Source organism: Anomalospiza imberbis, chromosome 2, assembly GCF_031753505.1.
Source record: "Anomalospiza imberbis isolate Cuckoo-Finch-1a 21T00152 chromosome 2, ASM3175350v1, whole genome shotgun sequence".
Taxonomy (NCBI): Eukaryota; Metazoa; Chordata; class Aves; order Passeriformes; family Viduidae; genus Anomalospiza; species Anomalospiza imberbis.
Window position 1 is genome coordinate 28478066 of NC_089682.1, and position 13341 is coordinate 28491406.

Consider the following 13341-nt stretch of genomic DNA (forward strand, 5'->3'; position numbering starts at 1 on the left):
TTTGTTTTTACAAAGGCCACTACCACATTTCATGAAAGAGAAGTCTAATTCTCCCACGTTAAGCTGCTAGAACAGCAGCAGTATGTTCCTCAGAAAAAAAAAGCTTCATGGGAAGAAACACTGTTCAAGCTGAAGAATGCTTTAAATTCTTGCCGACTTTCAGTCACCATACAACTTTTAAAACAACAAAAGGTTTCTCTTTGTTTTACAAAAACATAATAGTTTAGAGTGAAATACTACACAGAATTCACCGAATAACCCTTATGCACACAGAGAATCACATTCACTGTTAAAAAACAGTGGAAGATATTAACATAGAAACTAGAGCCGAGAGCTCTCATGATCAGCCAGCTGCAGGTCAGACCTGAACTACAAACCTGAATCCCGATCTGGCAACCTGATCTTAGATAGGCCAAAGTGCCTACCCTGCCAGCAAGGGGTAGCTGTTAGGCTGGGCAGAATTTTAATGAAAAACAGGGCGAGAAGACTTATAAACTTCAGAAATTTTTCTCCCAAAACACGCAGGGATGCGCTTCACTGAACATTCATTACGTGAGATGTAATTTTACCTTTATGTCCTTTACCTATACTGGCATCGACCGATGCTATAGCACACCGCGCTCCTTGAGAAAATCCCCGGCCTCAGCCCTACTGAAGCCGAGAGTCGGTGACGGAAAGAAAAACGAACTGAGCGGACCGAGGGCGATGTCCCCGCCGCAGCCCGGCGTGCTCGCCCGCCTGTCCCCGTGCGGGGCGGCGGCGCTCCCGCTCCCGCCCGGGAAACTTTCGGGTTGCGCCGCGCTCCGGCCGGGAGGCGCTGCCCGCCTTCCCCCGGCGCTGCCCCGCGGCCGCCGGATACACCGCCTCCATTCACCGGAGCCCCGCGAGGGGTGCGGGGGGTGGCGTCCCGGCCCGGCGCTGCCCCGCGGCCGGGCGGCACAAAGCAGCGGCTGTCACACGCACGCACACACACGAGCAGCAACTCGGGAGGATGAGGAGGAGCCGCCCCCGAGCCCCCCCCCGCAACTGGACGTGGCACAACGAACACTCCTCCCGCTCCGGGCCCCCCGTGCCGCCCCCGGCAGGTACCGGCCCCTCCTGCGCGGGGCGGCCGCGGAGCCTCGGCCGCACAGGTGACACCCGCCTTTCCCCCGCTCCCGACGCCCCTTCCCCGCGTCGTCCCCCGCGGCCGCCACAAGTTTGCGGCGGGCCCCAGCCCCCGCCCCATCCCCGTCCCGCCTGCGGCCGCGCTCACCTCCGGCCGGCCGGCGGGGAGCGGAGCGGAGCGGGGCGGGCAGCAGCAGCGGGGAGGCTCCCAGCCCAGGCGGGCTCCGCTTCTTTGTCTCCTCGGCGGCGGCGCCCGCTCGCTCCCCCTCCGCTTCCCTCTGCCCTTCCCCGGGCGGATGCGGGCCGCGTCCTCCGAGAGGGGCCGACTGGCTCCCCCCGCTTCCCCTTCCTTCTCCTCCCGCGCTCTTCGCCGGACGCGTCCAAGGCCCCGGCCCTCGGCGGCGGCAACGGCGGTGGCAGCGCAGCTCCCTGCCTTCCCTCTGCCTGCTGCGCCCGGCGGCGGCGGCGGCGGCCCCTCCTCCGCGAACCGCCCCCCCCGGCACAGGCACAGCCCCCGCCCCCGCCCTGCCCTTCCTGCCGCTGCCGCTGCCGGGATCGCGCGGGAGGAGCTCTCCGGGCTCCCCCTTGCCCGCCGGGAGGGCCGCTGCTCCCCCGCCCCAGCGCAGGAAGGACGGGCAGGGACAGCCTGGGTGGCTCCCTCCCCTCTGCGGGATGACCTCTCCAGGACCGCGGGGCGGGGCAAAGGGGGCCCTGCCCGGCAGGAGCGCCCTGACACCCCCTTCCCCTTCCATCCCCATGAGACCCGGCGCTCCCGGAGAAGCTGCCCCGCTGGGAGCGGAAGCGCCCGGGAAAAGTACTGGCGAACGCTGAAAGACCCGGGGATGGGGGAGACGTGTGCGCTTCGGGGCTGGGCCGGGGGAAGCGCCCCGGAGCGGGGACGGGCGCGCCGGGGTTCGCCCCGGGGCTGCCATGGGCCGGGAGCTTCACGGGCCGGGAGCGCGGGGCCGCTGCCGCCGGGGAATTTCCAGCCGCGATATCGGGGCGCTTCCGCCGCCGCCCGTTAGCCGCGGGGCGGCCGCAGCCGTAGCTCTTCTCTTCCCGGCCCTTGTTTTCCCTGCCGGCCCGGGGCGAAGTTTCAGCCTCAGCGCCCCGTGTATCAGGCCGGTCGGGCGGTAATTGGTAGGTGTTGTGCCCTCGGCAGAGCATGTGGGCACAGCAGCCATCCCCAGCCACAGAATCAGAGAATATCCTGTGTTGGAAGAGACCCACGAGGTTCATCGTGTCCAACTCTTTGCTAAGCACAGGACACTCCAAGAATTCCACCACGTGCTGAGAACACTGTCCAAATGCTTCTTAAACTCTGTCAGGCCAGGTGCTGTGACCACTTCCCTTGGGCACTTTTTCCAGTGCCCAACCACCCTATGGAAGAAGCTTTTTCTAATCCCCAGCCTAAACCTCCCTTGACACACTTCAGGCCGGTCCCTGGGGTAAGCCAATTCTGAAACAGAGCCCCGTGGCTGGGTGTATGTGCAGGCTGTGCCAGCTGCTGTGCCCCTCCACTCACTGGAAAGACCTCCACGAGTGATTAAAGGTAGAGGACAGAAGCACCCCATGGTGGCCTTGATCTCTAGTGGGAATAGCCAACCTGCCAGCCCCAGTGCTTTCCCCTTGGCACACTCCCCTCCCCCAGTAGTGTTCCTAGACTATGGGGAAAGATTATCTCTCCGGGTGGGCAGGGTGGAAGGGGGAAGCGACTCTAAAATATTGTAAACCCTTTACAACATGGCAGCTTCGAGGGAGAGGAGGCTGGAGTGTTAGCCATACCGGTTCTCCTCAGGAGACATTTCCTGGCTTTGGAGGCAAGGCTACACAACACCACTCTGAATCCAAATGAAAGTCAGCAGCCCTGCTGCCTTGTTTTCTGTGACCAAGCTTAATATAGTAGTGAGATCTTGAGGCAAAGATTTTAGAAGCTTGAAATATGATGATTTAAAAATATGTGCTCAGCCGTCTTTCCATGCTCCTGCTTAAAATGGTTTAGAAATCCTCAAATAACTCCCTCTTCCCCTTGTTAACTTTTACAAATTCTTACAGCACTTAATTGATGGTTTGGGAAGTTCCAAGTGCCTTTCACATGCCTGTGAGATAAACCTGAAAGGAAAATGTGGCCACTTCTTTCTTCCAAGAAAGACTTTGCATGCACCTCAGTGAGGAACAGAAATCCCCTTTCCTGGGTTTTTGTGCATGCATTTAATTTCAGTTCAGAGAGGTGTTAATCTTCCTTTTGAAATAATAATCTGACCATGCTTTTTTAGAGCTGGAAAATATTTGGGGTCCCTGCTAGCTCTACCTCACAGCATGGTCAGGCCTCACTCCAGCCTGCACAAGCTTAGGCTGAATTTAAATGGGATCAGTCATCCAAGGACTTTCAGATAAAAGTCTCTGTTGTTTCTAGAACAAAATGCACTGTGGAAGTGATAAAAGAGAGGTGAATTATCCCTTCTCTCCTTTGCATGTATAGTACACAGTTAGGTTTTGGTCTTGGTTTTGTCCCTCTTACCACACCCTTGCTAATGCCATCCTACAATAAATCCTCCACTTTGTTCTTTTCCCTATAGCACTGTTGAGTTGAGGATGTCCAAGGCAAGGTGCTATGAACCCTTCAAAGTTTCCAGGCTAAGTTAGACCTCCAGAAGGAACCATAAGCTGCTGAAAGAGCAGTAGCTCTCAAAGCTTTCCAGGTGTCTGAAAAAAAATGATAAAACACACCTAACTTTAGCAGATTAATGCTAATAGGATTTACAGAATAAGAATGTTTTAGGGAGGGATTTGGATGAATACATTGTCTTGAGGCAAAGGACTAATTTAAGGACTCTGATGCATACTGTTGTTACATATACTTAATTACATTAAGAAGCGATCCATTAAAGCTGGGTTTTTTTCCAAAGTGTGGCTTATGAAAAACAGAAGACACTGTAGACAATGTTTGCAAGGGTTTGCATATTGAAGGATGCTTTAACTGCCTATTTGCTGAATGAATCCCTAAGTTTCCCTGCAAAAACAACCAAGATGTTGCCCTGAGTAGTATTTCAAAACATTGAGCCTACTGAAATATTAATGTATGCCTTTTAAAATGTCATAATTAGCTGTTATCTCTGAAATAACTGTTATTAAGAAGAGCTGGCTGCTTGTGATTTGAGTGAGAATTACGTTCTACATATGAGAAGATGATAAATTGGGGGGAATATGCACAGAAGTGAAAGCAGTACATGATGTGGCAGACACACTTTTGTATAAAGAAAGTAAATATGTAAAGCATGCACTTTTGCATATGCATAAGAGTGGTGCTGTCCTTACAAAATATATACACCGTAGAAAAGAGCATAAATATTTTTCCCAGTCTAAGGCCATAACTGTATACTAAAAAAAGAAAAAAAATGGGTGAATAATAGAAATACGTATCTATGTCTTTGGTAAAGAAGCAGCATGCCTCATACTGCTGCTTTAAACAAGGCTACATGCACACCCCAGACCCAGAGGTTGTATGATAGACCTATTTTGCAATTACATAATGGCAGTCAATTCATCTTGATGTTCATGTTTTGCACAAGAGGCTTAAAAAACCAATAGCGTGTATTTTGGCTTATAGTTCTTTACTATTTTTTTGCCTTTCTTTTTTCATGACTACCCATTTTCTGTCCCCTGTGTACTGCTGCTTGGGCTTTACCACTGGTCTGGCAGAGCCGTGGCTTCCACAGGATGGGCATGTGAACATATGGATCCCAGCCATGCAGATCCAAACCACTCTAATGTGTTTACACACATTGTGGCAGGAGAGAACAACCACCTCCCACATGTGCCTCCTTCTGCACAAATACCTGATCTTTTCTCCAGATGCATCAGGTTTTCTCACCAGCTGCTCTATCTAGAGTATGAGCAAATACCTACTCCCATAGGGAGACATTTTAGCAGGGATGTGAGACAGAGGGATTGGTAAATTAAAAATCTGGAAAACAACATTGTCCAGTTCAGAGGTGGACAGCAAAAGCGTTTGGTCACTCTATGTTAGTCCATTGGGGTGAAAATATACCTAATCTATGTTAATATAGGTTGGATTCCATGATCTGAGAAGTCTTTCCAAAACATAATTTATTCTATGATTCTGTGATTAACCTCTTTCAAAAGCCCCTACGCCTGATTTTCAAAACTGCCTTTTAAAGATATCAGTAGTCTAATAAACTCCATTTATACACGTGGGGTTGTTAATACTGTATCAGTAACAAATGGAAAGGTAAAAAAACTTCAGGCACTCTGGGGAAGAAAAAAGGGGATTTTTAATTCTCCCTAACCTGAAAAAATGCTCATTTTAATAACACAAACAACAAAAACAGAAGATAACAGAAAACTCAGAAAACTTCTGTCAGTGTCTTTTCTCTCAAAAAAAAAATCTTGAAGGGTTTACATCGCTACATATTTAGTTTCTGCTTAAAACATATGTTGAAATCCCATGTAGATGAAGGGGAATTACATGACCACTACCAGGGGAGAGTAGATCCCAAATACTCACTTAGTTACTGCTGAGTCACTTAAGTATATTTGCACTATGATTCTGATTCAACCTGACGGTAAGGCAGCTGCTTTTCTCACTTACTGCATGGCTGCTGCATCTTCAATGACATTTATGAAAAACGTTGAGGGGAAGAGCATGTCCTTAGAGCTCACAATACATCCAAATTCTTCTATTCAATGGACCAAAGCTCCCCAAAGGTGCTGTAAAACTGCAAGCTAAATTTATCAGCAGATCACATTTAACTATGACAAATTCTATTGTTATCTTTTGTAGACAGTTGCTGAGATTCAAAGTATTTATGTAAGGAAAACAAACCGGTGTTTTGGGCTTTGGAAATGTCAGGGCCCTTGATTCTCCTGTTTATTTAAAAGTGGATGTGTGCTGAGGGACATATTTTGAACTCTATTCAAAGGTTAAAACTGATCTTTCATACAGTTTTGAAATTCAAAATACTGCTGTTAAATGTTTTGACTCTGCTGTGTGATCTCCATTTTGCACTTAAATACCAAATTCTGTCTAGAGTTGGCTGTTCTGCACAGTGCAGAGACACAGGCATTGCATCTTCCAGCCATGAAGTGCAGCCATTTCAAGGGAGGAGCACAACCCCCTGATACGTGCCACAGCTGTGCAACAGTTCAGAGCTAGTGGTACAGATATAGCATTCCACAGCTGTGGTAGGTTATGTCAGCAAAATGAGATTGCCCACATTGGACTTTGCTCAGGACTGCAAGCTGATACTCCCCTCTCATGAGTAAAAAATGTGTAGGGAGAGGCAACAGACAAGAAACAGAGGAGGTTATCTTACCTGGAGATCCAGTAGGCTGCATTATCAATTTATGAGTTGTATAAGGCCAGGGACCAGTGCTTTCTTTGCTTGGGAGGAACATTTTCCAAGTGCATGTAGTTGTTTACTGATGCAGGGAAGCTCATCCCATGGGCCCTCAATCTCCATGGGCCAAGTTCCATGGCAGCTTCCTTGAGGACCCGCAGCCACAACCTTGCAGCTTTTGTGTGCCTGGACAGGACTTCTTCTCTGCCCATCCCAGCTTGGTACAGCAACCATGGTCTGAAAAAGTGGTAAAGTGATGTGCTGCAGATCCACAGACACATTAATTGACCATGTCACCCCAAGAGCCTGGACAAATGGAGCAGAGGGATGGTGGGACTGATTTGGGCCAAGAGGTTGAAAAAGCAGCTGCAGGTTGTGACTGAAGGCAGCACAACAGTCCTGTGACATCACGCTGACTCGGGTTTAACTTTATACTTGGCTCTCTACTATGTGTCTACAGCCTTAATTATCAACTTCATATCAAAGGCTTGACTTCACCCTTTAGAGGTCTGACTGGTGTCAGTTTCACAAACTGACAATGCTGTAGTTAACTGCAAAGAAGGAGACAAATGCTCCTCATTAGCCTTCCCAATTATTTTCTAATAACTGGTGACTAATCATAGGCCCTGCCTTTGAAAACTGTTTTGCCAATTATTTTGTTATACAAAATGTATTGTATGTCTCAGAGCACTGATACCAAGATGCATAAGACGATGTAAGAAGTGCAACCTTCAAAACAATGTTTTCATCCTTCATGACTGCCAGGGAAAGTCTGGAATCCTGCTCTCTGTGAACTTAGAAACCTGTAGATAAAAGAAAAATCAATGTGCTTTTAAATCAGGATTTTACATTAGTTCCATGATTGGTGTCGTGATTGAATTTTTGAATGTTTGGGGTTGACGATTCTGAATTAGGTCAGACAGTGTAAGTCATTTTCTGCTGTTATATGCTGGCATGAGTTTTACCTTCATGCAACATTTCCTGTTTGAATGGGTAATGCAGACTCTTACCGATCAGTGCACAAGATTTTAGTCTACAGTCTAGACAGATGTACAATCCATGCAGATCAAACATCATCTACCATAGTCATAGTCTAATCTGTTTTTTTTCTGGTTCAGAAAATACAGAAGTGTAGTCTGTATTTTATTTTTCAATCCAGAATTAAAAGACAAGACCATAAGTAGTGTGATTACTAGATGATTCTCGCTGTATCTACGTGATCTACAATAACGGGAGGCAAAACACAACGGGCACACAAAAATAAACCAAGACTCTACCTGCCACTGATGAAAAATTTAAATTCGAGATATTTTGTGTAGTCAGTTTTTAAAGTTCCTTCTTAATGTTGCAGAGCTTATGATCTCTACACTTAACAAATGAAGTCATCCTCATTTACTAATGGGAAATAAGTTAAAAATACCTAAATAGGTGTGACTTTAATACATAGGTATACAAGATGATGGACTACTGTTTCTAATAGAGCTGGTACATAATTATTGTGAAATTTGGTGTACTCTGGTATTTTGCTGTCACTCAGCAAATAACCTCAGTCATCGCTGTGGAATTAATTGAATAGTACATCAGTACAATCAATTGCTGCTCAATCTAATTAAAATTACAATTAGCTGGGAGAAAAATAGTGTGAAGAACCTAATATGGTTGAAAGTGAAATTTTCCTGACTCCATCAGTCATAATTGAAATTGCTGAATGATTATGCATAACAGAAAAACTGAATACCAGACAGCAGTATAAAAATCGGTGGTCAAATACAAATATTACATTAAAAAATCTGGAAACACTGAATTCTTAAATCAGAGATGAAGAAAAATTTTAACTATATAAAATCATAACTATGGGTTGTTAACTGAAATAAAATTTATTTAAAATATTGATTGTATCACAATTAATTATTTTAAGGAACAAACTTTTTAGTAATGGCAAAGGAGCTATGAAAAAATAGGTTTCACAATACAATTGGGGGTGTCTTGGTTTTGGGTAGGGCTCTTTAAAGCAATCCCTTTTTTAAGCTGTTATTGCAAAGACAGCAACATGGCAATAACAACTGGCTGAGCATATGAAAACTCGGACCTGCATCACTATCATTCTTTTACCTGATCTCTATTACATACAAGAATTGTCTAGAGACAAGAAAAATAATTCAGAAGTCAGTGTTCCTAGTCTTTGTTTTTCAATTGTCACTGTCACCTAAGTGCTGTATAGCTTTGTTTTAGTCAGGAAAGCTTTGATAGTTTAGTATTCCTTGATTTAATATGATTATAATAATAGTTCACGGGGATGATAGTTTGTAGATGTAAAGCACAGAGGGCATCCTATACAAGTGGTATATTTTAGCATTACAGCTTGCAGCAGCAAAGTCAGTCCTGATTTAGCTGACAAATCCAGTACCCAACTGAAATATACCAGGTGCTATTTTTTCTTCAACAAATTTTGGGAGGATCAGTTGTGTTGACACTCATTTGCCAAACACCTTTGTCAGGCTTACCTAAGTCACTACATGTTTATCTGTGGTCTGTGAACATAGATGGACATATGCATCAGAGCACTCTCGATAAACATGTGAGTCAGTGACATTGGCCAAATACAGGACCAATTTCTACTCAGCAAGAAATAGTCTATTCCAGACCAAAGGTCTGCATGGTTCCTCAAATCCCAATTTAAAATACTGCAGCTCTTTCAATGCCAAACCTCTCCTGAGTGGAGGTTGCTTGCCACAGCTGTGAATGCATGCCAGACGGGAGGCACAGTGCTGTCCAGCTGCCATATGAAAAAGTAGCAGTCCAATAAATGAGTTATTTGACCCAATACTAACAATCATGTCTGTTCTAGGTTTGAAATCACCTACACTTTGACTTTCTGTAGAGCTCAACACTGCAGTAACCTGCTCTCATGGGATTTAAAATTTGACGGGTGAGGTCCCTAGCTGACAGGGCAAATTGTGTAGGCAAACCTAATCACAGCTAATTTACTTTGTATTGATACCGGTAGGTCATGATAGTCCTTTTGCAGATTGTTCAGGAAAAGATCATTTCCTCTGCCCTCACCCTGAAGAACAGTTTAATTTACCTTAGGAGTTTCCCAGCAGAGCACAGGGAACCCTGCAGAGGGTCAGAGCTTGAGGTCGATTGCCTTTGCAGCCCCCCCTTAAGGGCCCCTGCCAGCACAGCTGTAGCTGGCATGCCTCCCCTTGCCAGCTGCTGCAGAGCTCCTGTGAAAGACTTGGGAGGGAGAAAAGCTCCTCACCGTGGGAGGGTGGGTAGGAAAAATGATAATGGGGAGTGGTTGCATTCTCCTCATTCCTGTCCCAAACTTCCTAGTCATTGGGTCCTCTCCACTGAAATACCCCCGGGAGGGGAATTCCTGGGAAGTATCCAATCCAGAGAGAACGAAATCTGCCTTTATGCTGACATGCTGCTGTTCACGTTGATCTAAAGGTATTACGAATGCTGTTTTGTGCTGGTCCCTACACTGCTGTTTGCCTGTTCAACACATTGCCTCACAATGTCATGTATTTTAATTGTATCTTCCCCAACAGGTGCCTAATACTGCACTGCCTTGTGCTTTGGTGTCAGTAACTCTGAAATTGTTTACGGAAAAGCTCATGGCTCCTACTGATTTCATCTGCTCTTGCAATTTCACTATGAGTCATCCAATACGGTGTGTACTTTGTTTTACTTACAGACCAAACTGCCTGAATTGCATCTTTAGTGAAGTTGTCTCAGCTCCCTTCAGGCAAAAAAGAACAAGCAATTAAAAAGTTTCTGGCTCTCAGAGCTGTGGAGGCACACTTCAAAATGTTTTTACTTATATACTCTTTTTATTAGGAGGTAAATAAAAGCAAGCCCACCATTGCATTTCTAATAGTGCTTATTTTGGGTCACAAGTTATGTGTACCAGAAGCTGGTAGTTCTGGGTGCTTTTCACCCTTGGGAAAGTAGCCTTAGATATGACTTGATATTTTAAGGGCAGTTGGGAAGAAGCAGCAGTCCACAGTGGAGCCTGGAAGGACTGCAGAGGGACTCTGCTGAGATGGATATAACTGCCCAGTCCCCTTCTAGCCCAGAGCTTCACTTGCTGCCTCTAGAAGTCAATCTCACACTCTTTTTCCAAAGCTGAGCCTATTGAGAGCACCAATTGCTGTGAAAATCCTTAAGCTACACTTGCAAGGAGAGTGTTTTTACAATGATTTGTTGAAGCAAGGAGGTCACTGAGTGTGCACAGCCCTCTCTGAGTAGGGATGCTGTTAACAAGCAATATCAGTGTTGATTTTAAAAATAACACTTTCAGGTGCAATGGCCAGGCTAAGGGAACGTAACATTCTTTTTTTCCACAATTTGGATAAAAGTGTCATAATTATGTCCATTACTTTTATCAGAGTTGTTACCTTTGCAGTTGTAAACAAGAAAGGCTCACCAATTTTCCACTCTATGGAAAAGTCCTGTATGCTTTGATAGCAATACACCAGAGACAGCATATAATGGAAATGTTGTCATGGAGTGCCAGCTCAAAACCAGAGGAAAATGGCTGAAAAATTAACTCTCTAAAGACATTTTTCTTTACTGCTTTTCCTTTTATTTTCCGTCTTTTATTTGAATTACTTTTCTCTCTCTTTTTCTTTCTCTTTAATAATATGCATATTAAAAAAAAAGAGTTTCAATCTCAAATAGGCTCAAAAAATGTCTTTTTTGCTGTAATGTAAAATTAAGACATATAGCAAATCTGCTTTTCAGTTGTCATTTCTCAGGTACTTCCTGCTTATGTCTTCAATCAATGTAACATTCTATGTAAGCAGAACAAAGCAGCTTGAGGAACATATCTACCAATTATTTTTTCTCAGTTAGATGAATGCTGTATTGGTTTTATGTATCTCTAGCTCAAATTGTGGTCTACTTATGAGCCCTCATCTGGCAGTTCCTTTCCTTCTAAAGGGCAGGGTGGGCAGAAGGGTCTTGGTAAGCTTGATCTCTGCTGCCTACATATATCAGCTGAGCTAGTGCCAAGGATGAAGCAACCTGTCACATTTAGCACTGTGTTTTGGTTGCAGTTCTTTGCCTGCAGCAGTGCAGAAGTGTGTGGGGTTGACCAGTGTCACCTAAGAACTCCTTAAATCAGATTCATTATTTGCTGACCAACAACAATTGATTATCTGAGACAAAGGTTAACATTACCCTAGACATCTTTGGTGTCTAAGGCTAATTCCTAGATTAAATCATAAATGTTTATGCTCTGAGAGAAAACATTTATTAAAAGCTAGGAGGGCATGTATCTAATACAAACATGTCCCCAGGAACCACCATTTGAGCTGTGAGTATTTGTACAGGTGTCTATTCTTATATTACTTAATCTTTTTCTAATTAATTTTTACTGGTTTTCTTTCTCAGATCTTTGCTAATATTTTCACCAGCATTAGAGGTCTATGAGCAAGCAGGGCCCGAACCTAGAGTTCGGCAGTGTGTTCCTTGCAGAGCACACATGGAGCCTGTGGATACAGGCACCAAAGTGTTCAGCTGAGGACAAAGAAGAGAGGCAACATGTGCCTCTCCTCCTTTCCCAGTTCTGCATCCTGCTTATACCAGCTCTGGCCCTAACTGGACCCTCCCTTTGACTCACTAGTGTGGCATAAAGCTATGTAGGATTTGCTGTTGTTTGTTTTCTTCCAGGTTGTTGAACTGAGGTTACTCAAGTACAAAGCCAACATGTGAGTGCTGGTGTCACCATACGATAAAGAGAGAAACTCTGTGGTGGCAGGGGTGTGAGAGATGGGTGGGACCTCCATTTCTGGGGTCACAAAGTTGTTATTTGACTCCCTGGGACTTGTGATACAAAATCCTTGGGGCAAAGGGATCAGAATATGAACATTCTCTGCCAGCACCTTCTGCAGGAAGCAACCTGGCACCAAGAAACATGGTGCATAAGCATCTCTTAGAAATCCCACCCCTGTTCCTCTGGCGAGGATGAAGGGATCCTGAACATGCTTTGCTGACTAGGAAATAGAGATCTCTGGATTTTACTGACTCCCTCTTTTCCATGTAAGTACCTGACATATTACACAGTGGCACTACACACCCTTTTCCCTGCCCCATGAATTTGCCTTTAACTTCAAAAACAAAGGTGGCGCGTATTCATAGCCAAAGCTGCTCCATAACCACTGCTGCCTCCTGTGATGGGTCTCCAATGGTTGTGTGCCAAGCCTACTGTGACAGGCCCTTAAGGCAAATAAGTGGTGTATTTTTGGGTTGCAATCACAGCCAGACATGACAAGAGTATCAGGGATGGTCCCAGACACAAGCAGGTGCAGAGCTGGCAGCATTTAGAGACTTACGAAATCAAACAGGAAGGTATGGATTTGCAATGTTGAGTACAGGAATCTTAATAATACATAAGCCCTTTTTTAGTCACTTAAACCTTTCATTGGGTCGAGCTCTAAGCAGCTCATTAAGTTGCAGTCATACAATCAGGAAGCTGAAGCAATGTCATGTAGAGCCTCTGCCCCCACATTGTCTCTCCTGAACAACTACAGGAGTGCAGTGAGTCATCTTTAGCCACCTAAAAACTACTCCTGCCAGCTATTTCAGGGCTACTCAAAAAGTACATGTTCATGATTTGCAAGTGATTGAAGAATCGGCCTTCTAATTCTCCCTAAATTTCATGAACATTCATTTACTGTTAGAGTAGTAAATGAATTCTAATTTCTTCAGATTAAATTCAGGAAAAGTCTAATTTCTTCAGATTAAATTGATAGCTGTATTTAGACAAGGAAAAATCTACTATAAGTGCCTTAGTTTACAGATTTTTATGTATTAGGAACAATTCCTTTATGTACATTAGGTGGAAGTTGATTTGATGAAGAAATAA

At 45.1% G+C, this 13341-nt stretch overlaps 1 protein-coding gene and 1 long non-coding RNA gene across 6 annotated transcripts in view; one reads left to right on the top strand and one right to left on the bottom strand.

Moving 5' to 3' along the window:
* NCK2 (NCK adaptor protein 2) overlaps nucleotides 1-1583 on the bottom strand; it is an 83593-nt gene extending 82010 nt beyond the window's left edge. The window contains exon 1 of one of the 3 annotated variants that reach the window (XM_068180292.1): nucleotides 1256-1583. The gene's annotated coding sequence lies outside the window, so the exon portion shown is untranslated. Of the gene's footprint in view, nucleotides 1-569; nucleotides 700-1255 lie in introns of those variants that run through there. The other 2 variants (XM_068180293.1, XM_068180291.1) reach the window with 2 other exon arrangements.
* LOC137468497 (uncharacterized) lies at nucleotides 1005-11766 on the top strand. 3 transcript variants are annotated; one of them, XR_010995972.1, is made up of 4 exons: nucleotides 1005-1133; nucleotides 3687-3809; nucleotides 9496-10143; nucleotides 10425-11766. It is a non-coding gene; the product is annotated as an uncharacterized lncRNA (long non-coding RNA). The 3 variants fall into 3 exon arrangements; XR_010995973.1 differs by lacking the exon at nucleotides 10425-11766 and adding an exon at nucleotides 9316-9401 and having other exon boundaries at nucleotides 9505-10281; XR_010995971.1 differs by lacking the exon at nucleotides 10425-11766 and having other exon boundaries at nucleotides 9496-10281.
* The last annotated feature ends 1575 nt before the right edge of the window (nucleotides 11767-13341 follow it).